General features: G+C 43.3%; 1 long non-coding RNA gene across 1 annotated transcript in view; it reads left to right on the top strand.

Annotated features, from left to right (window-relative positions):
- Positions 1–27,625, top strand: part of LOC149852220 (uncharacterized) — a 133,695-nt gene that overhangs the window by 23,401 nt on the left and 82,669 nt on the right. The window contains exon 4 of the long non-coding RNA XR_016439438.1: positions 5,665–5,741. This is a non-coding gene — a long non-coding RNA (uncharacterized LOC149852220). The remainder of the gene's footprint in view (positions 1–5,664; positions 5,742–27,625) is intronic.

Genomic DNA, 27,625 nt, shown 5'->3' with positions numbered 1-27,625 from the left:
GATATCAGCAGCAGATTGACCAATAAACATAAGATTTACCATATGCTGGTTATCTGGGGCTTCTGGATCCAGATCCGAAAACCTGCAAAACGCCTCATACAGCCTCCCAAGGACAGCTGAGGGATCCTCCTCTCTTTCCTGTCTCACCTCATACAATTTAGACAGATTGGTAACCCGAGGCACTGCCTTTCCCATTGCTTCCACTATAATTCCCAGATACCGTGCACTTAGCTCTCTGCCCTCTGCAGTATGATTATCCCATCTTGGCTCCTCTACAGGGAAGGTATCACGCAGAGTACGACTAGCAGCACCTTCTGACTCAACTCTAGCTGCCGCAATACGTTCCGCTGTCCCCAACACTAATCTCCTCTCCTCCGGGGTTAGGAGGGTCTGGAGCATCATCTGGACATCAGCCCAAGTGGGTCGATGAGTCTGCCCAATAGATCGGAACAGGTCCCTCATCTTTTCAGGGTCTTCACGAAAAGAGGGGCTCTGATTCTTCCAGTTAAATAAATCTGAAGTGCTAAATGGGGTGTAGACAAAAGTTGCAGTGCCTCCTTCCCCAATAACCTCTCGCATCGGACAGTTCAACACCGGCTGTGACTCTACAGGCTTGCGCAAATAATAACCCTTATTTCCTGATTCAGATGAGGCACTTGGCTGAGACTAACGCTCTAACTCATTAGGTATGCATTGGTACGTCGGTGGTGGTCTCTCTAAGGGAGGGGGCGGTGGTGCAGAAGGACTGGACCCCGAGGAGGCATCTGACTCATCTTCGCTACCCGACAGGGCAACCGGAGCACGGGTCCGGTACTCAGCCAATTCAGAATCCCCCCACTCATTAGACTCGGGAAGTACAGGCGCCCCCCCCCCCCCCCCGAGTGTTTTTCTTAACAAGCATCACATGAGACTTTACTAAGTAATTCTTAATCCAAGGTGGCTGATTTTGAACCACCCACAACCAACAATCAATATAAGGAAACTGATTCCAATACCCATTCTGCATAACAATTTCATGGATAGCTATCACTTCTTTTAGCACAAAGGATCCTTTCGGGGTCCAGTGGACCCCAAATGTTGGCCACTCAAGTTGACAAAACTTAGTTAAATCACCTTTTTTCATTTTTATTCCATAATCGGCCGGCTTTGCAAATTTATTAAAATGACGTAATAAGACTTTTAGAGGGGTATCAATATTGTTTTCTACACGAGAGCGACTCGTACCCATTTGCCCACAAAAATGCACCCAAGGCACACGAAATACCAAAAAGATCTCAACAACAGATGATTTACAATGAGAGCTGAGCCTAGAATTTCTCAGCAAACTTACACGTCCTTTGTTTAGATCCGTACACCAGATTGGGCAAAGGGAATTCGTATACTCACTCAGATACCCCAGAGATCTTGATCCAAATTCCAAAGTGTGTCTGCCTCTCCAGAAACTCAGAATTTACATGGGATACTTCCTTTAATTTCCCGGATATTCTGACTTAAACCTCAAATTCCAGGGGCGAGTCCAAAGTCGGCTCGGTGCGCACTTCCCCTGGTACCGGAGGCGCTCCGTCACTGAATTCTGGGGTAGTCCTCGAGAAGCCCCACGTTGGGCGCCAATTATTGATGTAAAAATCGCGGTTCGTTTCTCGGGAGGCGAAAAAAACCTTCAGCCACAGACACATTCTATTAGCAACACAAAAGGTATATATTTGCAAATAGGGTCAGAGAGAGAGACAAAAGATCAAACACTCTGCTGCCCCCGAGGGAAGCTGCCCAGCTGGCTTTATCCCCTCTCTCCTGACCACGTGTGCAGAAGGAGGAACTTTTACAACTCATTTCCGATTCATACAAACACGTATGTGAATACGTCAAATCATACGTCGCATGTGTATTATAATTAACTACTTAAGTATGCGGGGCGGATAGGCTTATATGTATTAATTCATTGCGCATGGGTAGAAAGTACCTGAGGTTACAAAAGTTTGAATTTTCCTTGCTTCAAGGCTAGAATTGCAATTTACTCTTATCTGCATGAGAAAAGCTGAGGAGTATATGCTTTACTGTAACAAAGAGATAGTAACTTTGCAAAACAAAGAGAGAGTGATACCTTAATACAAAGAGCTCTCAGTAGCTCTCCCAGTTCTCTCACCAGGGAGGGCTGACAGCTGCGCTGTTTTAACAAGACTTATTGATAATGCATTTTTAATAATATTTCTAACACTGCTTTCACAAAGTTTTTCCTTGCCCTGCATCAGTACCCCACCACAAGCTTTACTTCCTAGTGACAGGCTTATCTCATGAATGAGTAGCTTGGGTGTCCATGGGCCTGCTTCCTGCAGTTAGCTTCCCTGGGCAGCAACTCTCCTTACAGCATGCAGGGTCTGTCTGCCTGCTGTAGCTTATATGCCTTAATGCCCTGCCATGCTTCCTGTCATGTAGCTCCCCACCACACACAGGCGTTTCCCATTTTAGTTAAGGGCCAGCCTGTGCTCCTGCTGCTGCAGCCCCACACAGCCAATTTAGTCTGCTGCATTATTTTGAAGTAACAGGAGCCCTCTGCTTTCCTGCTGCACCCCAAACACCATTATATACCAAATATGCAGTTATTTATTATTTTCTTCATTGTGCCATTCGGAGTCCCCCTACCCTTGGTTTTTCTCTCTTGTTTAAGATGGCAAAATCAAAGCTTAGAAAATAGGACTGCGCTCAGTCATGCACTAGAGAATATTTTGTATGTAACCCTTCTGCTGAGCACCTGTCAACAGCAACACAGACCGGGTTCAATTTTGCGGTACTAAATATATTTCACCTTGGCTTGAGCCCCCACTCAGACTTCCTGGGAAACACTAAATGAATTACTAGAGTGTCCAGTGAAATGACAACCCTTGCCTTGCAAGCAGTGTAAACACAAAATCCATTTTTATTACAAGGAAAAAAGAAAAAAACAAAAGTAAACACTAATTTTAAAGCACTATACACTACAAAACAAGGTCTATAGGTGGCACCCTCTTGGGTAAGCCATACCCAGGCAGTCTGGGACCTGGTGCTCCCCAATGGGTAGTTCTGGGGGCCCATATCCATTTAGCAGTGGGCTAGAGAGGGAGACCTACACTGGAGAGTCCTGTAAACTGCTCCATGGGTTCACTGCACCACAGGGAGCTGCTAGACAGCGTAGGTCATTCTGCATTGCAAGAAGCCCCTTGTTACTCCCTGCAAAGCTGTAGTGTTGACCTCCACTTCCATGTGTTGGCTTTGAGGGGTTAACTGCAGCTTTCGTCAGTATATCACACCCTAGAGTTTCTAGTTCTAATCCTGGCAAGAAACTGCAAGAGATTGAGAACTCAAAAAAAAAGCCAGCCAAACAGCACAAGAGCCTGAACTGCAACCAGTGCTAACCACGCTGCTTGGTCAGGACAAAGAGTTAGAAAAACAATAACATGCACCAGACCCCAAATGTGCCAGGCGCAAACATGCAACAGATGTACAATGGGGTTCAATGACACAGCTAGGCTGGGACACAACAGCTGTAAAACAATAAAAGGTGGGGCTCAGGCCTGTCCTGCACCACAACAAAAGAGTGCCGGGCCTATTTGGCTGCGGCCTGGACACTTGGTCTCAGCTACACTGTTATGCTGAGACCTAACAGCTATGAAACTACCAAAAGGGACCAGGCCTATCTTGGATTGGGCCTGAACTACAATTAGTGCCCAACCACACTGTTTGGTTGGGGCTTAAACTGCAAAAGAGACAAAAGGAGGCCCAGCTGGGCAGCAAAAAACTGGCTTGCATAAACAAGTTGCTAGGTCTCAACTGGCTCAAATCACATCAGCCTTTACCCTTGCCCAAATCTGACAGCCAAACATATGGCTGAAGTTCAGCTGCACAGCTAGGCTGAAACGGAAAAGCTGTGAAACAGCAAAAAGGGCCCAGGCCTATGGCTGCAGCCTGGACATTCAGGCTCAGTTCTACCACAATGCTGAGACACTACAATTCCCAATATAGGAGGCTAGTAACTGGCAGGACCCTGCTCCTGGTCAGTCTGCATTCGGGATTAATAGATGCATGGTACCACCTCACTCGAGGCCTGCGTGGCTGAAGCTGCCAGCAAAACATGCAGCTGGGGTTCAGTGACACAGCCATGCTGAACCCCAAAGAAGTTGCAATAGCAACTAAACTATGGCAGGCTCTCAGCCCAGGCCCAGAGTATGACAGAAAAACTGTCAGGCTCCATCTTTGGCTAGTTTGCTGCAGGGATTGATATCCCTGTGGCATCATCCCACTCAAAACCCAGAAAAACAAAAGGGGAACGAAGAGGGAGAAAACAGGGGTCTCAACCCCTGAGACAGACATTTTCTCTATGTATCCGAGGCTTTCCCTTCACACAGGTTCAGTTTGTTTCTCCAGTGAAGGTCAGGGGAAGACCACCCATTGGGAACAGGTTGCCCTTTGGCCTATCACTGAGGATCTCCTACTAATCCTCAGGAGTTAGGGATAGTTTCTGATACATGAAACATAGGGTTTCAATCCAATTTTAAGCATTAACTGTTGTAACTTAGGCCACTTGGCCTAAGCTTGAGTCCTAGTGGGCTGGTACTAGGACCCTGATGCTCTTGCAGCACAGCACAGGAAAACCATCTGGCACCCACTCACTGGCCACAGCACACTTCTGTGGGCCCGATCCAGTGGCCCTGCGGGCCAACTCCTGATTTAGGATATTATTGTTGTCCATAAAGATGTCTAATTCCTCTCTAAGGCTTCTTGGCCTCAATGATCTCTTGTGGCAATGAGTTCCACAATTTGCTCATGCAGTTTATTCATGTGAGGAAGGGTTCTCTTGATCATTCTTGAAATTTACTGCTTTATACTCCCTTGCTCTCATGTTATGAAGGACAGTAAAAGTTCCTGATTTGAGGTCCGGATATAGTAGAAAACAGGTAGGGAAGGGACCTTGAAAGATCATCTAGTTTATCTTCCTGCTCCATGGTAGGAATACTTTAATTGTTTCTGACAGTTCTTTTTTAAAATGTAAAATAGGTCAACTGGGTCAGCCAAAGGGTCAGTTTATTTTAGTAGTCCTTTGAGAGTCTAATCATTAACTTTTCAACATGCTACTTTCATGTTGTTAGCATAAACTGCCTGCCCTCACTGTCATGGAGAACTGAACTCAATTGACCCAGTGGGTACAGTGCATCTCTGCTGTCTGGGTATGAGTTGTCAATATGACTCTTCTGTACAGACTGCCTTTCCATGTGGGACAGTAGTTGCAGAAGCTTGTCTGTTATTAACTGGCCAATTAAACAAGGGTTTGATTATGATGACTCAGTGGGTCTATCAGTATAAATTTGAATAATCTGAAATAGAAGAATATGGTTAATGTATACTCTTTCTCTAATAGTACTCTGTGGGAGAAAGGTATAGGAATGTCTTAACAGCGCTCGGTGAGGATGGAACAGGTTTATTCATAAATGTATGAATGAGGCTCTTACATGAAGGTATACATAGTATTAATTGGAAATAGAACTGTGCATATGGTTAGTAAAAGGTAGAGATGTTTAGGGATCTGAGTTTCTGTTCCACGGAAACTCACATTTCCATCTTCATTCAGAATCAAAATTCAGAAAAGCAAGTTTTAGCTTAATTTAATTTTTTCAATTTTTCATTCTATTTCAGAAAAGGTGAATGGATATGTATATTTAATTGGACCAGTTCCTTGGTGAGCCAAGTGCCCTGGCAGCCCCAAGAGGCAGGTATGCTAACAGACTTCAGAGAAGCCTGACTTACTGTTAACATTTTTGATTGCATAAACACCTCAGAAAATAGTTCCCCAGAGAAAGTTTTGACCAACTCTAATAACTACCTTATTGAAATGAGTATCAAATGTGCCATAATGCATTTCTTGTATATAGAGACCAAAGGGTAAGTCTTCCATTAGAAATCTGAGTTTATTTTGATCTATAATGAAAGAACTACAGTTGTCAGTTTATACTTGCTCTGTTTTGCAAATACTTCAGGCTTTAACTTTACATCTTAGTAGTGAAGTAGTGAAGACATTGCTTATTGTAGGTGGGACTTTTTGTACTGCTTTTATGGTGTCTAGCACAGTACGACCTAGTCTGTGAATGTGATTCCTAGGTGCTATTGTTATAGAAATAATTATTAATAGTAGCCTTGTTGTTAAGAGAGTGTCCTGCTTTCTTAAATGTCACCTTGAAAATGATGGAAACTGGGAACGTGCCTTTCTTTATTCCTTCAACACTACGAATGGGCTGAGTCCACATATATCCCACACCGAGCATAGCAACTGAGTTAATACCCAATGTCACATTCTTCCTGGCTTTATCAGTATTTCAAACAGTAGCACAACATAAACCTTGGTGTATGCTTCCTCCCTGAGCTGCCTAGTGTAATCCCTCTAGAGCCATCTCATCTTCAAAAGATGAACTTCCACCTCTTCAAAGCACCTGGGAAGTTAGCGAGCCCTGCCTGCCACAATGGATCTGCAGAACTTTGACCACAGCATGCAGGTTTCTAATGGCTGCTAACACCATGAGCCAACAAAGAGAGGGAGCCCTTTCAGCCTTCTGCAGCAGAGCATGAAGAAGGGCTTTAACTGGAGATTTTAAAGCATGCACTTCAGATATTTTCCTACTTCAGTCTGAAGCTTATGTATCAGGGACGTATTTCATAAACAGAACGTCCATGTGTTCATTGGGTAGAATAAACAGGTTCCTCTCACTTAAGGTCAAGGATGCTATCTGAGCATATCTAATTTGTGGTGCCTGGCAAGGCTTTACTAAATCAAAAAATGGAATACATGCTCTCCCATGTGTTTTGGCCATTTGTGAAAAATATTTTTAACCTAATAAGTAATCAAAGTTCTGTGCCCTGTCAGTTACTCTAACACAGTCAATTAAATACGTTCTTTACATTGTTGATCTATCTGTCTTGGGACGCTACACTTGGGAGTGTGTCACTGGCTGGAAATTGCTTATATAAAACGTAAGAAGTTTGCCACATGTTGTGACCTGTAGAGTCTCTCATTATGTGGTTGTTCTGGGTTGCTAATTCTCACGGCTAGCATTTCAGTGAGAAGCATTAGAAGTACCACGTTCTAAAAACTTAACTGCCAAATGCTGCAACCAGACAGTTAAATTTGTGTGTCCATCTCTGTATAATAGTAATGAGAAAATTGCCTTTAGTTGTATGGGTATGAGAGGACTGTTCTTATCTTGCTTACAGCTCCCAGACCGTAATAAAGATATACCTAACAAACATGGAAATTCTTCCAACCCAAGCAGGATATGAGAGATGGTGTTCATGTTATGCATTCACACTGCATATAGTCACTTTATTGAAAAGGCACATTGCCTAATATGTGGAGAGTTTTTAATTTAAGCCAAAACTGAGTGTGAAATCCTGGCCTAATCTAGTTGACATACAGTGGGCCAGAATTTCCTCTATGTAGTTTACTTATGTACCAGGTTGGAACAGGGACTCTCAGTGTCTGTGTTCTCATCTGAGTGTGACCAGCTATCTGCATGGCCTTTTTTTGTCACTTGGTTTCCTTGGACCTTAGTTTTTTATCTGTTCATTGGACCGATGCTTATTGTTCCTTGTAAAGTGTTTTAAGATCTATAGATAACAACACCATCTAAGAGTTAATATTTATTACTCAAATTTTGGCTATGGTAAATGAATGGTTAGGAAGACAGTTGTACACTTGTCTGGTCAAGGGAAGGCATCCTATGAACATACCTGGCCAGGGTGGTCTTTTTTAAGTATGGAGCATGCACAGCTGTCCTTGAATTAATATCTGTGAGTGCACAGAGTGCCTCTGAAAATCAGGCCAGCAATGCCTAAATTTATGTGTCCACAGATATAAATATGAGTTAAATGCTAATCATGTTTGCCAGAAGCATGGTACGGAAACCCTGCCCACTTCATCACATAAATCTGCCACCATCTGTTAACAAAGATTAGGTGCATTGAAAAGACCAGTATATCACATAATTTTGTTTCCATTAAAGCTTGCAAAGATTTCAGCTTTTTTCTAGATATCTGGGTCTTTGGAACAAAAGCTTGGACTGAATCCTTTATATCTTGGAAGTCTCATGAATATTGACACCCCCCATCACTTTTGTCAACAACCAGTTTCTAACTAACTGAGAGAGAACGGGATTAAAAAGATATATTCTCCTAGATAATATATTATAAAACCAGCAATTAAGGCAGTTGGGCAAGCAATCTGTCTCTCAGACCATATAGCATTTCCTTAATGTAATGCATCAGAAAAGGCTCAGTTTCAGCATACTCTTTAGTCATAATTGACAGAGTCTATGCTTTGATTCCCATGGGAACAAAAAGTGATTAGCAGATTAACTACTATAATCATTAGCAAACACATTTGTCATTGGTGGGTCTTTGCCATAATTTTTATCTAGCTAAATAACCAATTAAAAAAATTCTGTTGCTAAATCTAGAGCTGCCTGTACTAATGAATTGCCACATGACATTGGATTTAATTTAGCTACACAGAGTCCATCAGCCTCAGGCTACTGAATATCCATACCTGAGATCCTGTGGCTGATTGACCTTACATTTGAACTGTTACAAAAAGAATGGCATGTGTGGGCAGCGCAAGGGACCTCACATTTAGCTTCCATAACGCAATCCTTATGCTCTCTATAGCTAAGAGATGTCTGGACTCTAGACATGCTTCATCACTGAATCACATTTGTATTGGATCTGCAGTCAGTCATGGGATTCAAGTGCTCAAATGACCTCCAATTTTGTCTGTTTACACAATGGCTTGTGATTTATGAACCTAATACTTCTTACATCTTCACCTTTCTCTTAGAAGATAGGTCAAAAATTGTTACCTGTTTGTTGATGGTTGTCATATCTGTCACTATGTCCTGCCTCCTAAGCTCTGACAATTAATGGTTTCCAGGGGATCTGAGGGTCATGGCTGCATTGTTTCTATTCTCCCACTATTCCCCAGTAAGACTATGGAGCAATACAGGCTATTGCAGCCTGTATGAGTTAGATCAGCCCTCAGACTAGTCTTACCTTGCAACAGGGGCCAACGAACCTCGGCAGCCACAAGATCAGTGGGGCACAAAATTGCCATACGTTTGATTCTTGCTCTGGCCTCAGTGCCATCACAGAGATTAATTCTTCCCATTCTGCCTTAGCCCTAAATAAAGAAAGCCAATGAAAGATGAGAAGGAGAAATATTTAAAGAAGTGGTTCTGCATCACAAATGGCTCCATTCTTTAGTTCTGACATAACTAAGACATTCTGTACTTGTAAATCAGCTGATTTGCAATCCAGTCCCGTAATAATAGAATACAGTATACATAGATCAATTTGATACTTTATTAGTTAAACATCTAGCACAAGTGAAAGACTCCATCTATGGAATTGTTGTGACAAAGGGAGCCACGTAAGTTAATTTTTAGAGCTGGCTGAAAATGAGAATTTACATTTCACAGGAAATTTCTCATTTAAAGTAGAAACTCTTCAGAAGCAGAACAAAAATGAACATTCTAAAATTTCTTGCTGAATAGGAATGAAAAAGCCTAATTTGGGGACGTTTTTGAGAAGTTTCTGAGACTCCCATGGCCACTAAAAGCCATGCCAGCTGCCTCCAAACCCAAGCCTGGAAACCCACACTGCCAAAGAGCCAGGTGACTGAAAACCCTCTAAGCCCCAGCTTTTGGGGCTTTGGCTGCAGCGGAGACAGGGGCTCTGGAAGTCCAGGGAGCTCAGGCTGCAAAGCATTTGGGCAAGTAAGCTGACAGAAAAACAGGGAGGACTTCTGATGGAAATGCGCCTGATTTCTGCCAGGAGCCCTGTGTTCCTGCAGGACATCTTGATTTTGTTTTAGTGTTTTTTGGTAAAATCTTTCTGTGTGGACATTTCCAGCCAGCTCTTAATTCTGCTTTTTTCAGAGGATAACAACTTATAGAGAACAAAACTTGGTAGGTGAATTATATTTTGTGGTCTGTACCACAATAAGTTAATTTTTTCCTTAATGCTGAAAAGTCTGAACATGTTCACCTGGCTAAACAACTCCTACGTACATACTGTGTACCAGCATAGTGCTCCAGCATATTCAGGAAAAAGCAGGCTCCATCGGTTCCAAACTGAGCACTCAGACAGGGGAGAAGTTGCTTGGCATTGGTTCTCTGTCTTGTTTCCAGCTGAGAGAAACAGAACAGATGGGAGTGGGAGATAAAATGACAGTCCAAAGCGGACAGCATGATTAGTGAAATTCAGAAGAAAATTAAAGGCATAAAATACATTTCTCATGTTACTTGTTCATTTGCAAGCAATTGCTGTGGTTGCTAAAGCAGGGTCACATGCCACAGGAGAGAAGATGGTCTGTGCGATTGCACAGAAGAAGGATGGTGCCCCTGGGACATTATCATCATTAAGATGCCCTCTGCACTACAGTGAAGGTTGAGATCCCTGCCACAAGGCCTTAACTATATGAAAGTTTCCTGCCTCATGAGATGAAGCATTTTTCACTTGTCATTTCAAATGTTTTATCATTGTGGTCAATGACAGAAATCACCTTTGGCTTTGAATGTAAGATTTAGTTTAAAAAGAGCCCACAAGCCTATTAGGGCCTCATTTTCTGTTGGGCCTCAACCTTCCACCTGCATTGGTGCCCAGCCACATCCAAAATTCTTGTCTCCCAATTCATATTGGAAGTATGAGTTCCCATTTTATTAGAAGTAGTCATTGTTTTCAGAACTTCAAAACATCCACAGAAATGTGACAAAAATCCACTTAGCAAGCCTCTTTTCAGTTTATCCTTTCACTTTGCTAGATGAAGAACAAGTTTATTTTTCTTTTACAAAAATATCTCATTTTATAGATGGTGAAGAGTGGTGCTGAATGCTTCACCTGTGTTTTAACCCTTTAGAGAAAAGGGATAGGGACATTAAAAGCAGCTAAAAAAGCCCCGGCTGTTGTTGTGAGGATATTTGCTTTAGTTTAGGAACTGTGGAAGGAATGCTGTGTTTCAGGGACCCTCTCTATAATGCCCAACATCACATTTATTTTACGTTACTTTGCGCACACACTCACAATTCTTCTTGACTAGCAAGCAGAAATTCACATTTCAGTTTCAACTTCTGTTTGGTATACCAAAGTTCAGGCCCGTTTTCCATAGGTAGTAAGGAGCTGTAGTCTCACATATATCACTAGTTTTCCTCAAGGAATATTCCACTAGTTGCTATGGAGAAAAGTGACAAAGCATCCTCAGTGGCAATGTTTTGAAATAAGTTATGTTCCTGCAAGGGCATGTTGCCTGGGTAGATGTCCAAAGAGGTAAAACAAACGATCTTCAGATTTCCAATAAACTACTAGAAAAAGAGCAGGTGGGGGAAGTGATCACAATAGAAAGTCTTCTGGGAAATCTTAAAATGTTTAAGGCTATTTAAAAAAAACACCTCTCTTAGGAATAGGTCTTCTATGTAGAAGAATATTTCAAAGGAGTATTCACTGCCTCCCTGATCACAAGAGGAGGGCAAAAACTCAGGCTTCCTTAACATGGAAATTGGATATTAAATGAAAACTTTCATTTTATTTTCATAGTAAATTGAATGAGACTTGGGAATGTAAGATTCTCAGTGGCTCTACCACCCTTTATGTGGAGCAGTTCAAGCTCCTGGCTGACCGTGAACTTGGCCTCCCCCTGCAGCAGCAAGTAGCAATCTTGGCTCATGTGCTGCTTTGTCTGGGTACCCTGGTCAACTCATGGGAGTTCACAGTCCCTGGCTGGGAGCCTCAGTTAGGTGACCAGTGGTCTCAGTCTCTGGAGTGAAGGGGAGTCTTGAAGGGCTATAGTGTACTTCAGAGGCTGGGAGCACTGGCCATATATCCAATTAATGTCACAATTCTGTGTAATAGATTTTGACCTTGAGCTGAGCAGCAGGACAGCATGGGAGAAGACAGAGGCAAAGGTAAAGCAGAAACTAAGGCTGTGGCACATGCGCTCCCTCTCCATGGGGGGGCGTGTCATGCTCGTGAAGGCGGCGTTGTTACCGGTGCTTCTGTATGCCGCACTGGTCTTCCCCACTTCCAAGCGTGTCACCCACACAATCCAGAGGGCTGTGGGCATCTTCTGGGGCTCCAGATGGGAAGAGGTCGCCTGGATGACCTTGTACAAGGACAAGAGGGCTGGGGGCAGGGGCATGCCAGACATCCTCCTGTTCCTGTGAGCCAAGTATATGAGCCTGATCTGCAAGCTGGTGATGAACACAAAATCCAAAACTGCTTGCCTCATGAGGTACTTTGCAGGGCAAATCCTGAGACCCTGGGGTGTATGCACCCCAACCAACCATAGACCATGGATCATGGGTGTATCGTGGTTGTACAAGACCCTGAACCAGTGCTGCAATGTGTACAGCCTGCAGAACGCAGGCCCAGTGACCATGAGAAGCCACAGGAAGATCCAGGAGATGGTGAAACAAAGGGACACCATGTCACCTGTGGGCCTCCTCTTGGGCAACGTGTGCCAGGTCGTGTGGGAGCGATTCCACTACAAGGATCTGCGCAAAAATCACAAGGACCTGAGCTCGCTCATAGCCCACAAAGCTCTACCAGTGATGGCCTGGACACATAGAGAGAGGCAGCTGGTGAGACCCAGCTGCATGTGGCCCAACTGCCATGGGACTACCAAGACAATCAACCACCTGCTTTGGCTTTGCACCTGTGCCAAGGAGGTATGGAAAAGGGTGAAGCAGCTCTGTGAGGTGGTGACTGGCATCAGCCGGCTAACTAGAGAAGTGGCACTGTACAGGTACCTCACCAAACACCCATTGCCCCGTTTCGAACAGTTTGTGTCCTGCATCAGGAGTACCCTGTGGAAGGCCAGGACCCTCCTGTTGTACAGCAAACAGACATAGAGATAGTGGGCTGTGTGAAAGTGGCTCTGAGCGAACTCTGGACTTACTACCAGAAATCGGTAGCGGAAGATGGAGAGGAGGCAGCCGTAGTCACTTGGCACAGAGACGTGGTACAGGATCATCCAACATCCCCTGAACAGAGAGGGGGGTGGTGGCAGCGAAGAAGAAGAATGGACAAGTAGAATAGAGGTTAGCGATAGCGACAGCAGCAGCAGGTCCTCCAGCTGGAGTTGAAGTGACAACGACAGAGAGGACACTTGAACTGAGTATGTGACCCCACAAATGGGGTGGGGATGGATAGGAAGTGTTGCTTGGTCTGAGGGACCAGGTTTTGCTTATTTGTTTTGCGTGGGTTGCATGCAATGTGGATATTGTAATGGGTTTGGGTGGCTAGTGGGCCTCTGTGTGGGTGTGGTTTTTGTAATGGGTGAAGATTTTTTCTTTCTGTGGTGCGATACTAGGAGTGTAGATGTATATAATCTTATATATATATATATATATATATATGTAGACGTATATTTTTACCAAAAAAAAAAAAGCTTTGTGGCTTATTCCCCATTTTATCGAGCCATTAATTGTATGAATATGTGACCAGGTCACTACCTAAGACATGAGTAAATAGTTTCATAGTTTCTAGGGTCGGAAGGGACCTGAGTAGATCATCTAGTCTGACCCCCTGCCATGGCAGGAAAGAGTACTGGGGTCAAACGACCCCTCCTTTAAGAGGAAGGCCTCCTCTTAAAGACCCCCAGAGTAGGAGCCAGCACCACTTCGCTTGGAAGCTGGTTCCAGATCCTAGCCACCCTGACTGTGAAGTAGCGCCTCCTGATATCTAATCCAAATCTATCCTCTGCCAGCTTGTGACCATTATTCCTGGTCACTCCTAGCTACCAAGTCCTAAGAGTAAAGTCTGTCAGGAACTGTGAAATTGAAGTTGATGCCAAAATATCTTTCTCTCCCTCCCTCTCTCTCTCTTTTCTTTTATAACATAGTCAGTATTAGTATATTTAGAAAGGGAGATATTTTGGACCAGATGCTTAGGGGAGGCATAGAGTGATTCCAGCTTAGACCAATGGAGGACATCGTTCAGAAGTTAGATCCATGTGATATAACATTTAAGTCCTCTGGCAATTTAGCTTGCATGTTTATGTTCTACTTTGACCCAATCATTTAGTCTAAATGCTACATTGAATTCATGCCAGATGATGCTTAATGGTGATGCAAAGTTACAGAACAGTAGGAGAAGTGAAAGCAGCAGTACTGTGTATGTGAGGGCTCCTACAGACATGCATGCCACAGGCCACAGGATAGCTGATGCCAGAATTGGGTCACGGGGGGTGCATCTGCATATGCAATTAATGCAACTCAGTCAACTTCAGAGCAGTTTCAGCTGGAGTCAGCAGCTCCTAGGTGCAGCACCTGAACATGTGCCCAGGACAGCAGCAGTTTGAGTAGGGATGAAGCAGCCCCAGGCTGGCAGCAGGGTCAGGGTAGGGGAGGGTAGAAGGGGGGGCAGTGGGAGGGGGGCTCAGCCCCAGACTCCAAGTGGCAGTGTTGGGCAGTCAAGGGGCTGGCTGGAGCATGAGAGTGCAATAGTGCGAAGTGGTGCAGCAGGCAGCCCCTGTACTTTAGCACCTTTATGCCCTAGCCAGTCCCTGTCACCATCTACATGCATTTTGGCGCAGTTAAGTACTCTGCCATAGGATAGTACTATCCCCAACAGCAGAGTTGATTTACTGTGCCCTAATACCAATGCATGTGTAGATGATGACACTTTACTGTGGAACTAAGCAGTCTACTCTGCAGTAAAGTGCGCCTAAGGCAGCAGGGAAAAGAAAAAACAGTGACCAATTACATGTTGATGGGGAAATGGTCATCATGAAAAAATCCCCTGTTGATTAAATGATTTGGGGGCCAGCTGCCAACTTATGTTGTACCAATGATGATGGTATAAACAGGGCATTTACCCTGAGGTTTTACTCTAATTTAAATAATATCTTTATATTGGTTAGACTTTACACTTGAAAATTCCATCCAGCAAAATTTTGAAAAAGGAGATTTTAAAAAAATAATGGCTTGCCAAGAAACAGGATTTTTTCCTACTTTAAACCAATTAAATTGTCAAAGAAAAAAGGGCTGCACTTAGCATTACTTATGGGAAAAGAGAGTGTTGAGACTTTAAACTGCAAAGATAAGTTTGATCTCAATCATAGTTTTAGAGTTAAAATAATGCTTTTGTCCTTGATCTTTGCAGCACCGAATCAAGAAAATTGGTTAAGTACTACAGCTTAAAAGCCGCCTACCCACACACACGTCGACCTACCATAGCAGATAGCCTATCTTTTATTTCATAGTGGAACACTGCAGAGGCTGCCTGCAGCTTCTTACTTGAGAAAGTGAGAATGCTGCAGTAAAACATATTTTGGATTAATTTAGTAGCCAGTGCAGTTGTGTCAACTTTTTGCAAGCATATGAGGTGCTGTAGGGAAGTGCAATTAGAAGTCTTTTTTTTTACGAAGCTATAAAGGTTCAGCCATTATATAAAATGGATCCTGCAGATTGCAGCTTTGGTATTGCCACACTATGTAATTGTATTCACAGAATATTGTACCACAGTGTAGCACACTCGTATTCTGTGAAAGAATGCAGAGTGCCTCACAAAGTTTGTGAGCTATTGAAAGTCTTAGGTATTACCATTATTTTCTTTAATTTTACAGCTTCCCTGACCTCTGTTGAGCTCTTGGTGCAAGGGAGGCTGTATCTTTCACCATTATAAATCCCCTTTCTGGTCAACTTTGTCTTTTAGCAGGATTTGAACCATTTTCAGCCAGTGCAAATTTAGAGATAAAGACCTTTGTCCATATGTAATTCTGATTAGATACAAAAGAAATACAAGTACATTGTGTTACTAAGTGAAAAGCAGAACAAAACTTTCTGCACTAAGAGATCCATGACACAAAATTGTGCATTGAATAGCTGGGTCATTTTCAAGGAAGGCAATTATTCTAGCCAACTGGCACAGTGATTCAAGCAGGCTTTCACAAGAAGTCAGTAAATCAAGGAATCCTGTTCCTCAGACAAATTATCTCAGACATCCACTAACCTAATGTGGTTCACAATACACTAGCATTGCTGGGGTCTACAACTAGCTACTACACAAATCTCCACACGCTGAGCAGCACTTCATTGGGTGGAGACAAGAGCTCTTCCTGTGTTTTTATCTATAGTCTTGGGTGTCTCTGGATCTGTTAACTCTACCATTTCCTCCTTTTTTCATGAGGTCAACACATCTCTCAGGATAACTCAGCTTAGCCCTCCTAGTTTGCTTTTGCCCTTCTTGAGGACAAAGTCAGGTTGTTTTGAGCTCCTTAGTGTTGCATGGGGCATAGGCATCTGCCATTTTTTTGCTTCCGTCAGAATTCCTGACTTGGAACCCAGGATCTAGGCACCTAAGTCACAAATATAATACCCTGGAGAACTGGTCTACTTTGAAGAATAATGCTGGTGGCAACTTCTGCTTTACGAATGGCCAAAAGTGACCTTAATTTGTTGGCAGTTAAGCAACAAGCTGCTACAGGATGTGCATTAGAAAACTCTTTGGTGCACATCTTGGGTGTCTTCTGTGGGACATGAGGGCTTAAAGGTCAGTAGCTTCATTTTTTAATCTGCTGAGCTTGCTAAATGAAATCCATTGTTTTCTAAGAAACATAAAAAGGTCATGTTGGAGCATTGGCAATTATTTGTCTTGACCATTTTTCCTCAGATAAGAAATAAGCTGTTACAGAAAGAACGGAGCTCAGAGTTTTTGGCAATTGGGAACCATTTCCTATTGTGTACACCTAAGCAATAACTAATACTCTCGGGAGAAGCAAGTCATATAATTGGTAATATAATAGTTTTTGTTTCACATAGTTGGGGCTGTACTATTAGATAGTGCTGAGAGAGCAGAAAAAAGGCATCAGTTTGCTTGGACTTAGAAATTAGTATGATGATTTCCTTGATGAGGTCTGATTGAGACTCATAATGGTTATACTATTGCTAACCAGGCCTGTAATTTAGCCAGCACATGGATTTGGACAGCAAGATCCCATCAAAATTCTGTTTTTAATTCTACTCATAGCTTCTGCATGACAGTCTGGTAAGCCCTTGTGACAGTTTGTATGCAGAGCATAGAAATCCTCACAATTCAGACATGTGGAGAGCACCCTCAAGATATGGGAAAAATGCTCTGTGGAGAATATAGTAAAGACGAGGAGGATGGAAGATGAGATTTATTTTTTATGTTGGCATGGCTTGTGGTTTCAATATGCACCATAAAATGACTATATATATAGGTTGCTTGCAGGGACAGCAAATAGTTGAGCTTCACCAATTAGGAAATGATTAAAAACTGGGTAGTGGTAAGTCATAAAATGGGATTCAAGATTAGTGTATAAAGGATTGACATGACAACTCGCTCGTTGAATGACAGAAAGGATTTATTTATTACAAGAATCCACTGTTAAGCAAGCCTAAAGCAAAGCAAAGTCCAGTATTTAGCTGTAAAAGTGATAGTATCTCACCAAAACATGCAAAAGAAGCGCTCTTAGTCTTCTCGTGCTCTCAAGGTGTGGATCTGTTCACCAGAAGATCAGCTGGGTGCAGTAGCAGTTCTTGTAGGAATAATTTCTCATGCTTGAAGTGCACCCTTTTAGCTGTTTCATTCTTCTTTTATACCCTTTAGCTCAGCATCTTCAAATCATTCTTGTGGCTGTGTAAATAAAGAGAGAATCCCAAGCAGTAATAAACAGGAAAATCCTGTTAATCAAACTGTTCATTATTGGTTATCAGAAAGTCCCAATTTTGATTGAATTACCTTCTTCAATAACAAGAGGTTATCAATTTCTACTAAGTTGGAATGTATCAAGAAATTGATTAACAACCAGGAAAAATGCAAAGTTTTTAAGGAGTCATCCTTGAAAGATCAAGGGAACCACTGAATCAAAATAAGAGTACAGGTTTCCCTCGACTTTATGCGGGTTACTTATATGTGAATTTGCTCCTATGCGATGAGCATATTTAGACCCATAATTCACTGTATGTGAGGTAAATTCACTCTTATGTGATCAGCATAGATGCCCCCCAGCATAGATGCCCCCACTCACCCCAGCCCCGGCTGCAGCAGTCCTGAGAACAGCCTACACCAGCTGCCTGCACCAGGGCACAGCACAGCCCAGGAGCAGAGGTGAGGGGGGACAGGTAGAGCCACAGTGCGGTCCAGTGGCTGTGGGCAGCTGGCACTTGCTCCTCCTGGGGCCGCTGCAGCCGGGGCTGGGGTGAATGCCACTCTGTTCCATCCGCTTTACTGCCTTGTGCAGCGCTGGGAGTGACACCCTTCCCCCTGCCCCTTCCCTAGTCCCAGCCTTACTCCATTCCTCACCACCATGGGAACCTATCCCTATTTTTTACATTGTAAAGTAGGTTTGCTTTATGTAAATTTATGTGCCATTCTCCAGGAACGCATGTATAGCATAAATCGAGGGAAACCTGTAAAGCAGGAGGAGGCACCTATGAAAGTACATATGGAGAATGTCTTGTCCTACACATAAATGTGAGTTAATTGCAAAGAAATATTTACTATACTAATTAATCAGGGATAGACATTTCACACAGTTACATACCAGACAAATAGGAGCCTGCTTAGTGATGCCTCATTATTTTTTACAGAAGGTCCAGCCGCAAACTTCCATCCTTTTGCAGTTTGTCTTTGTCATCAATATTTTGTATTTTAACTTTTGTGAATAGGCCCAGCTCAGCTTGACTTTCAGTCATCAGCTGGTATATTAAAAGTGTAGGGCACTGTCCAGATAGCAGTGAAGTAACATTTGCAGAGGACAGTGCCTCTGAATGCCTACGCAAATTTTTATTATATGCATATGCAAATGAGGTACCTAGTTTGTTGGGGGACCTTGGACAAATCAACTCACTGTGCCTTGGATTCCCCATCTATAAGATAAAGTAAATGGTCCTTTGTGAAGAGCTTTCAGGTCTATTAATGAAAAGCACTACAGAAGAGCTAGACATTATTTTATTGCTATACAATATATCAATGCCAATATATGTTTGCATGCACAAATAAAATGTGTACCAGGATATATGCAACATTTTTAGCACAAAATACACTAGCCTTTGCAACTGTGACTCCCTGGTTTAAATTAAGACCTGTTGTAAATGTGTGTACTTTCATTAAATCAATGACATTGTACTCACATACATGCAACTTATGTCTTTATTGTCCTCCTAATATTTAATGCTTAGTTCTAGTCATGTTAGGTACCATATTCAGGACATCTATTGAAGGTTTTCAAAGGGTGGATTTCCTGTATTTCCTGAAAATGAGACCTTTTGGAAATGTTTTGAGTTGGTTACCCAATAATTAGTCTAATATATGTGTGTGTGCATGAGCGTGTAACCCTATTTTATTAGGAGAGTGTGTGGTTTGCATACCTCTTGTTAAACTGTCACTTGAAGACTGTGATCCTTAAGAACCTAATTAAAATAATTCCTTTTAGCCATTTGATTTATCCAAGCTGAAGTAGCTTATTGCTCATGGGAAGTTAATTTTACTGGAGAAAGAAAGCACTAGTTTATGGACTTCTACCACAAAACTTCTCTTACATATCAACCAGACACACATACAAAGAACACTGAAAAGTTCTTGTCAAAGCGTTGGATTTTAGTATCTATTGATAAAAATGATAACAAAGGTTCCCTTGATTTTTATCACAAGAGCACGTTGGCTTTTTTGTTCTATTTGACACCAGCTAATTAGGTTAGTCTGCTCTCAGAACAACTGCATGGAAACAGTTGCTTTCATGTATTGTTTCTCGTTGGCAGGATTTCTTTGAATGCTAAACTGAATCTCATTCAAGTCAGAGTTGGGGAAGAAATGGCACTGATTCATGGGAAAATACATTGTATGCTCTTGAGTTTCAGGTCTTACATTTATTAAACTGTTCAAATTTCATACTGGTCCAAAATATGTGGACTTCTACCATAAGCTTGGGGACAGCCAAAACATATTGAAATACCTTCATCTAAAAATATACAGAGAAAATTCAATAATCCGCTGCTTGGGTTTTGTTGTCTTTTGCATGGAACAGCAGTGACATCCAGTGGCCATGTTAGTTTACTGTCAGATATATATTCTACTGGAATTTATTCTAGCACTTATTACCTTATTACAACTGGAGCTGAGAAAACCCAAGAAAACACTGCATGAAGCCAGTCTGACTTGCTTAGGCAAATATTCTGCATATTTTTTACATTCACAAATTAGAACAAGATTAATTAAAGTGAGTAGGGAAAAAAAGAATTACTGAAATGTAGAATTATTGTTTTGGAAGAGTGCCCACTTCCTCTCTTCATCTCAGACTTAATACCAATGAGACAAATGATTTTAGTGCTCTCTCTCACAATCTTCTTTTCTTTGCTTTCTTTGTTTTTTCCCATTTCTTTCGCACTGTAAAATACTGCTGATTATTGGCATATAATATAGTTTTTTCCTTAGCTTTGACTCAGAGAATTTTATGGAAAAGGCTGGTTTAACTATTTTATAGTTTTGCAGTTTCTTCCCACACTTTCACCAAACACATGCTTCTCACTAATTGTGCTATAAATTTAACTCTTGTGTCTTGCAAAGCATTTTGAAGATAATTTAGAATACTTAACATTTAACGTTATTTATTATTATAAATTATGTTGGTCCATCTTCATTCGGTTTGTTGGTGTTTTGTCTGAAAGAGGTCTTTAGGATTTGATTCTTAATTATTGTTCTCTGATTATTTGCTCTTCAATAAAATTCACCCAGCAGAGGGCTCACTCCAAGCTTTGTGTACAGCTTGAAAGCTGATGCTTTACTATGCAGGACACTTTGTACAGAGCAGACATAACTAGGCTGTAATTACTCTTGGTCCGCCATAGAGATTTGTTCTGTTCCAGCTGTGAAATGATTAGTGAAAATGAAGACCAAAGGCTGGATTCACTGTCCCACAGATTCAGTGATCAAGCAAGCCATATAGTGCATACAATTGACAGTCTATTCCAGAGGTTAGAAAACTTTAGTTTGCCTTGGTCACCCATTAAAATCTGACCCCAGCCTGAAAGCTATAGGTCTCCCATCCCTCCCACCCAGCCAGCTGCCTGCACTTACTCTTGCCGCTGAACTCCATCCCCTCTGCAGTGCAAGTAAGTGTAGACACAAGGAAAGATTTTTTGAGCCTCCCTGCTTTGCTGAGGTCTGACACTTCCAGGGATGAGAACAGCCTTATCTGCATATCAAGGAGGAACTTCCACAAAGGACTCTCTACCGCTGCCACTTGTCCCCGGGGATTGCCTGTGCCATGAATGCCTTGGTGTGCAGCAAGTTGCCTCAGGTGGGGTAGGAGAGGCTGGGGCCAGCACTGGGCTGGCCCCAGAAGCCTTACTTGGGGACCTGGTGACCTGGGGCTGCAGCTGGAGCAATTCTTCCATGTAAAGCCTGGCTGGCAGTGGAGTGTGGCTCTGGGCGGCTCCGAGTGGCCTGGCTCCGCTTTTCAGCAGTGCATGCTGGCCAAGCATGCGTTGCATTGGGTTTTTTCCCCCACATATTTTTTTGACTCCTGGATATCCAGGGGTCAAACATGTTTGCAGTTCCACATACCACATGACCATGCTCATCTGGACATTCCCTTAAGGACCCAGGGAAATAGACTTCCAGCTTCAGCAGAATCTCTGCCAAATCCAATCAGGGACTGAAGCTTCACACAGCCCTATTGCCTACCCCTGAGCTATAGGTTACCAACCTGGTCTATGCAATACTTCCTTAGTTTCTTAACAGAACTCAAGCCTTTGTGCAATTCAACCCCTTGTTGCCAGGGTTGTGCATTTACTTAATGTTATTTCTCTCACTCAGCATTCTTAGAGATCTGTGGTAATGGAAATAAAGGAACCCCTAAATGACTGACTGTCAACCGACCTGTGTTATAATCTGAATTTGAATAATTGATTACACTTTAAAAAACTGTTTTGTGCCTGAAGGCCTTTGTGCCTGTGTGCGCTTCTGAAAAATCCTTATCCAGGGCAAATCATGGGTCCCACCCTCTGATCGTGTTGAAAGTCCTAAGCACAGATCAATGGCATTAGTTCTGGTGTGTGGAAGGCAGGCTGCAAGGAAGCCATGAAGGGAGGAACCCATATTCTATTTGCAGCAGGGAGATGTGTTGCAAAATGCCTCTCTCTGACAAAGGAGAGAAGGGAGGTGGGGCTTGTTGCAGGTGTGAGACGTCAGAAAGCATAAGGAGTAGTTGTAGATTTACCTTTACAATACAGGCAGGAGATGGACCAGAAGTACTGTGTCCAGTTCTGGGTGTCGCCCTTCAAAAAGACATGGACAATCTTGAAAGGGTCCAGAGAGAAGGGCCAGAAGAATGATTATGGGCCTCGAGGACAAAGCTGATAAGGAAAAACTAAGGGATCTGGGACTGCTTAGCCTGGGGAGGAGAAGACTGTAGGGGGACTTGGTGGCTGTCTATAAGTACGTAAGGGGTGAATATCAGGAGCTGGGAGAAAAATTGTTCACTAGGGTACCCCAGGGGAGGACAAGGAGTAATGGCCATAAACTGTTAGAGGATGGTTTCAGGTTGTATGTAAGGAAGAACTTCTTTACAATATGGCTGACCAGAATCTGGAATAAACTTCCCAAGGAGGTGGTGCAGTCCACAACCTTGGAAGTCTTCAAGAGGAGACTGGACAGACACCTTGCCGGGATCATTTTATCTCACCAGTATTCCTGCCCAGAGCAGTGGGGTTGGACTCAATGATATTTTGAGGTCCCTTCCAGCCCTTAATTCCTATGATTCTATGAACTTTCCCACCAAAAGGGATGTTGTAAAGAAAAATGTATTAAAGGTTGTGATAACACTGAAGGGATGTTGTAGCCACGATGGTCCAAAAAATGTGTAAGAAGCAAGAGTTTTTGGGGGTGATGTCTTTTTTTTGGACCCTTCTTGGGCACCCAGTGATACATGAAAGCTTGTTTAAATATATTCCAACCATGCAATTGGTCCAATAAAAGATATATACCACAAACCCCTGCCTTAACAGTTGTGCGGCATTTAATCACTGTTGTGATGAAGCTGTGTACATACCTGAATTGTACAAATCCTTGCAGCCTACATGCATTCAACCAGATCTCCTGCATAAACCCACTTGCTAGAACTTGAAGGAAGAAATATTTGGCTCTTCCATGTCATTTCTCTGTCAAAGGACTGTAGGCCTTCACTGACAAACATAAGAACAACAGCTCCAGGGGGCCCTGGAAATAAAATGCTAAAAGGGGGTGATTTTCATGGTTTGGTTTCAATATCCAAAATAGCTCAACCTTCTACACTTTAGTTCTGTGAACTGAAAACTTTCCACGTGTCTGGACTCAAAGCAGACTAGTCTCATTTAAGCAGATGTGCAGAATATGGTTGCCTTTATCAGTAGAGTTTTCACAGGAGATGGCGATCTTGTGAAGGGCTTGAATTTTGAGTCTTGTCATGAACAGCAAAATGAAATGGCCAGGCAGTGCATAAACTTGAAAATAGCCACTCTACCCTTAAAGTTTGTTGCTTCAGCAGATAGTGATTATAGTCCACACTGTCCATTTCTCTGTGGCACTAATCAATTTAGGACAGGTAATATTTCCATTCAGATTGCCAGTGTTCTCATTTATGAATGCAGGAGAAAATCCATGAAATTGAAATGAGGCTGGTGTGGGATTGATATTCTTATATCTGTCTTATTTTGTGAAGGCATGAGCTGAAATATTCAGATGCCCTGTTTTTTTCAGAGATGCATCCCTTTAACTACAGAATATATTTATCATATCTCCCTGAAAAATGAATAATACCACAAGGAGGTATTTAATCATGAGCATGGAGATTGCACTGCAGATTGCTATGCTCTGACAGTGCCAGTCAAGATCGAATAAGAAAAATAATGCTGGGAAACAAGGTGTCAGACTGATAGTTAGTTATGGAGGAGTAAACACAGTCTGCATTTTTAAACTGTATTAAGGGGAATGTGTTCAGAGAAATGCCACAGGTTATATTCTTACTAACTAAGCTCAGTAACTCAAAAATGAAGTGATGACTTCTAGAGCTTTGTGATACTCAGTGAACTGTCGGCATATTTTATCAATATTGGTATTGTAAATTCCCTTGGAGGGAGTTTTGCTTACAGAGGGAGTAAATTGTATAACCCATCTCATTTAAAGTGCAGAGAGAACCAAGCTTTTATATTTGGTTGGAGTAGTTAAATTGGATAATGGGTGGCATCTTAGGCCCTGCAGAAATGCACAACTGCTGATAACAACAAGTTTAATGTCATAGCTGCTCTACCTTGAGGAAATTCTCCTTGGTATAATCACATAATGGGGCATAAACCAGTGTACTTCACTTTGCTATGCTGCCCAATTGGCCTCAAAGGTAGAAACCCCACTCTGAGCTGCTCCCTACAGTAGGGGTCTGCCATTGTGTCCCTACAGTAACATGTTCATCATAGTGTACACTTCCTTCTCATAAACCAGACCTAAGGCCCCAATCCTTCAAGCACATGACCAATTTCAGTGAAAGCAGTGGTACTATTAATCATGCATACAATATTTGATGGATTTTGGCATGGCTAAGTTCTTCGTTTTTGACAGCAAAACTCTCTGTGGATGCTTACAGCCCTTTCTTGCAGCAGAGCTTTCCACTCTGCCGGTAGTTATTCTACCTTCCAAGTGGAGTAACTCTACCGGCAGCAATTACTTTCACCCACTGGAAGGGTCACAAAGGGACTCATTACATTCTATTGAAACTCTTAACAGATGCCTAATGAATACACAGAACTTGTTATTTTTCCTAACTTTGATTCATTTTGTTTTTTTTCTGTACATTAGGCAGGGGCCTAATGTTGGTTCTGGTTTCTGGGATCTAGTTTCCAAGTACCTATTTTTGTTGCAAGCCTGCTTATTAAAAACAAAGGAAAGTGGGGTTAGAATTTTTTTACCCTAAAAAAAATGGCTGAATTGATTTTTTTTCCCTTCTTGCTTTCCATCCTAGTCACCTTTGGATAGAGAGCAAGTCCATAAAATCTCAGTCTCAGAGTGAATTTTTCAGAAAATTATAAACATCTGACTTCCTGCTCTTCAGGCAGGGGGCTGGACTCGATGATCTTCTGAGGTCCCTTCCAGCCTTCATGTTTATGAAGTCTATGAAACGTGAAAATAGGGTTGCAAATAGAGCTAATGTCTAATGACTGGATCCAAAGGAGCACAATATTTTTGAAAGTTCATTTGAATTCTGACCAGTTGTTCAGCTTCATCTTGTTCATGACCTTTTTAAATTTACTATTTCTAACATTCACACAAATGGGGTTCTGTTCCACTAGAGAATGGCCACTCCAAAATCCCCATTCCTTTATAAAAAAGGATACTTGCACAAAAGACTGGTAGCTGTTATTTTATTTGCTACATCTTTTTTCATTTATGTCCTATTTAAATAGGTAAATAATCCAATTAGGGAACTGAGATTATGCCACTCTGGTGACCCATCATGTCAATGGAATAGCAAGGTGAATAAAACCCACCAAAAGTATATAGTTCTTGAGCACCTCACTTACTCAAATATATTTACATGACCAGTTCATTGAGCAACCATGAATTGTGAATAAATCTAATAAAATTCAACACAAATCATTCATGGACAGAAGAAATGGTGCCATTTATGAAAATGTTTGTTTATTGCAAATAATACCAGTGCTAACCTTAGATGAATGGAAATTGTTTCTAAACCTAACAGGTAGTACTAGAGGATGTGTACAAATGTTTGCTGCACCCACTCTATGATCACATGACTTACTTTAAGCTGCGTGATGGTAGATTAGGAGCAATGTGTACAAACATGCACTTGTTCTGGGAGCCATGCCAATAACCTGCATGTGTAAGTAACTTGGAGTGGGAGGAGGGGTGGACAGGATGGGGGTGGTGGTTGCTAGTGAGTCCATGGGAGTGGTTGGCAGGTCTGGGTGGGAGGGCTGGCAGGTCAGTAGAGAGAGGGGCTGATGGATCTGCAGGGAAAGGGGGATGTTTGTCACAGAGCTGGGGCGAGTGGCTGAATCATCTGCTGAATCAAGTTCCTGATTTAAGATAGTTTGTCTACTCAGGTGAACTACTCAGGTCTGCCATTTTTGGCCTGATTTAACCCCCCAAATATCTGCACAGACAGGCGTTTAGTTCAACCTAATTGTTGCAGGGCACTTGCGCGCCCCACTCCTGATGAAGGTTAAGAACTCAAGGGGGCAGCACAGGTGAGGGTTGCCGGGGCAACTAATGTTGGTCAGCTGGCTAGAAGGGGGCAGGGCCTGGCCTTTATAAGCAACCAGACTGAGGCCAGAGCAGTTCCCTTCTGGCAGCCTGAGGTGCAGGAGCTCTGCAGAAGAGCCCAGCAGAGCAGAGATGAGCAAGCCTCTGAGGCATGGGATGCAGCCTGAGCACCTAAGGGGCCACAGCATGGTGAGGGCAGAGAGAATCCTGACAGAGATGCCTCTGCAAGAGGGCCAGTTTGGGCCTGGATCCTTATGTTATAGCCGGTAGGCTTATTTTGAGTTAGAGGCAGTTGGCTAGTAGTTTGCTTTGCAGTAGGGCTGTTCGTGTGAATACTGGAGGACCAGGTGAGGCTGTAGGGGTGTGAGGAGGCCTCACAGGAGCTCCCCAATAATCCAGGAGTTCCTGGTGCCCAGTAAGGGCACAGCAAGCGGTGCCAGGGCGGAACAGCAATTGGTGCCACACTAGCTGGCACAGCGGGTGAGCGCCAGAGAGGCGCGGTGTGAGGGGTGTTGAGACCCCAGCCCGTGAGGGCGGTATTTTGCCCAGTAGGGTGTATGACCCAGGAAAGGGGTCAGGGGCCAGGTAAGGCTAAGGCCGCCTGAGCCCCAACCTTGGGAAGCCTGAGTGTGGGCCAGGAGCGTGGACAGTGCGGCATAGGCTCCAGGGAGGGCGAAGGGTGCGAGAAGCGCCGCATAGGCCCAGAGAGGGCGAGGAGCGCTAGAAGTGCGGCCGAGGCCCTAGAGAGGGCAGGCATATGGGAACAGGAAGCCTGGGCGAGCGTGCGGTAAGAGTCCGGGAGAGAGGCTGGCACACGATAACAAGCCCGGAGGGCAGGTTAAAATAAGAGGCTCCAGGGTGAGCGGCTGGCACCCTACTGACACTAAGCCCCAGAAAAGGGCGGGCGCACGGTGGAAGTCCTGGAGAGGGGCAGGTGCACGAGAATAAACCTGGAGAGGGGTGGATGTGCAGATAGGGGCCTGACCGATGGGAGCTCGACAGAGCCGGGCGTGCATTTAGAGGTTGGGAAGGACCGAGCGCGCGACTAAAAGCCCAGAAAAGGGCGAGAGGGTGAACAGAAGCCCGGGAGGGGCAAGTATATGACACAAGAACGTCCGGTACAGCTGCGAGGCTTGGGGCGTACTCAAGGGGAGGTTGGAGGCACGTGCGGCCCAGAAGGCTGGGGTGTACCAGGTCGGTACACCCAGAATAGGGGACGGGATATACTTGGGCACCATGTCCAAGGGGACAATTAGGCAGCCTCCCATAGAGAACCAGATATCATCAAAGATGTGGCGGGCGAGACAGAGGGTGCTGAGTCGCCCTACTTGGTACAGTAGGG

This window comes from Crocodylus siamensis, chromosome 15, assembly GCF_052110815.1.
Source record: "Crocodylus siamensis isolate JL-2025a chromosome 15, ASM5211081v1, whole genome shotgun sequence".
In the NCBI taxonomy this organism is placed as follows: domain Eukaryota; kingdom Metazoa; phylum Chordata; order Crocodylia; family Crocodylidae; genus Crocodylus; species Crocodylus siamensis.
Note: the sequence above shows the minus strand (reverse complement) of the source record. Positions and strands in the feature narration are given on the sequence as shown.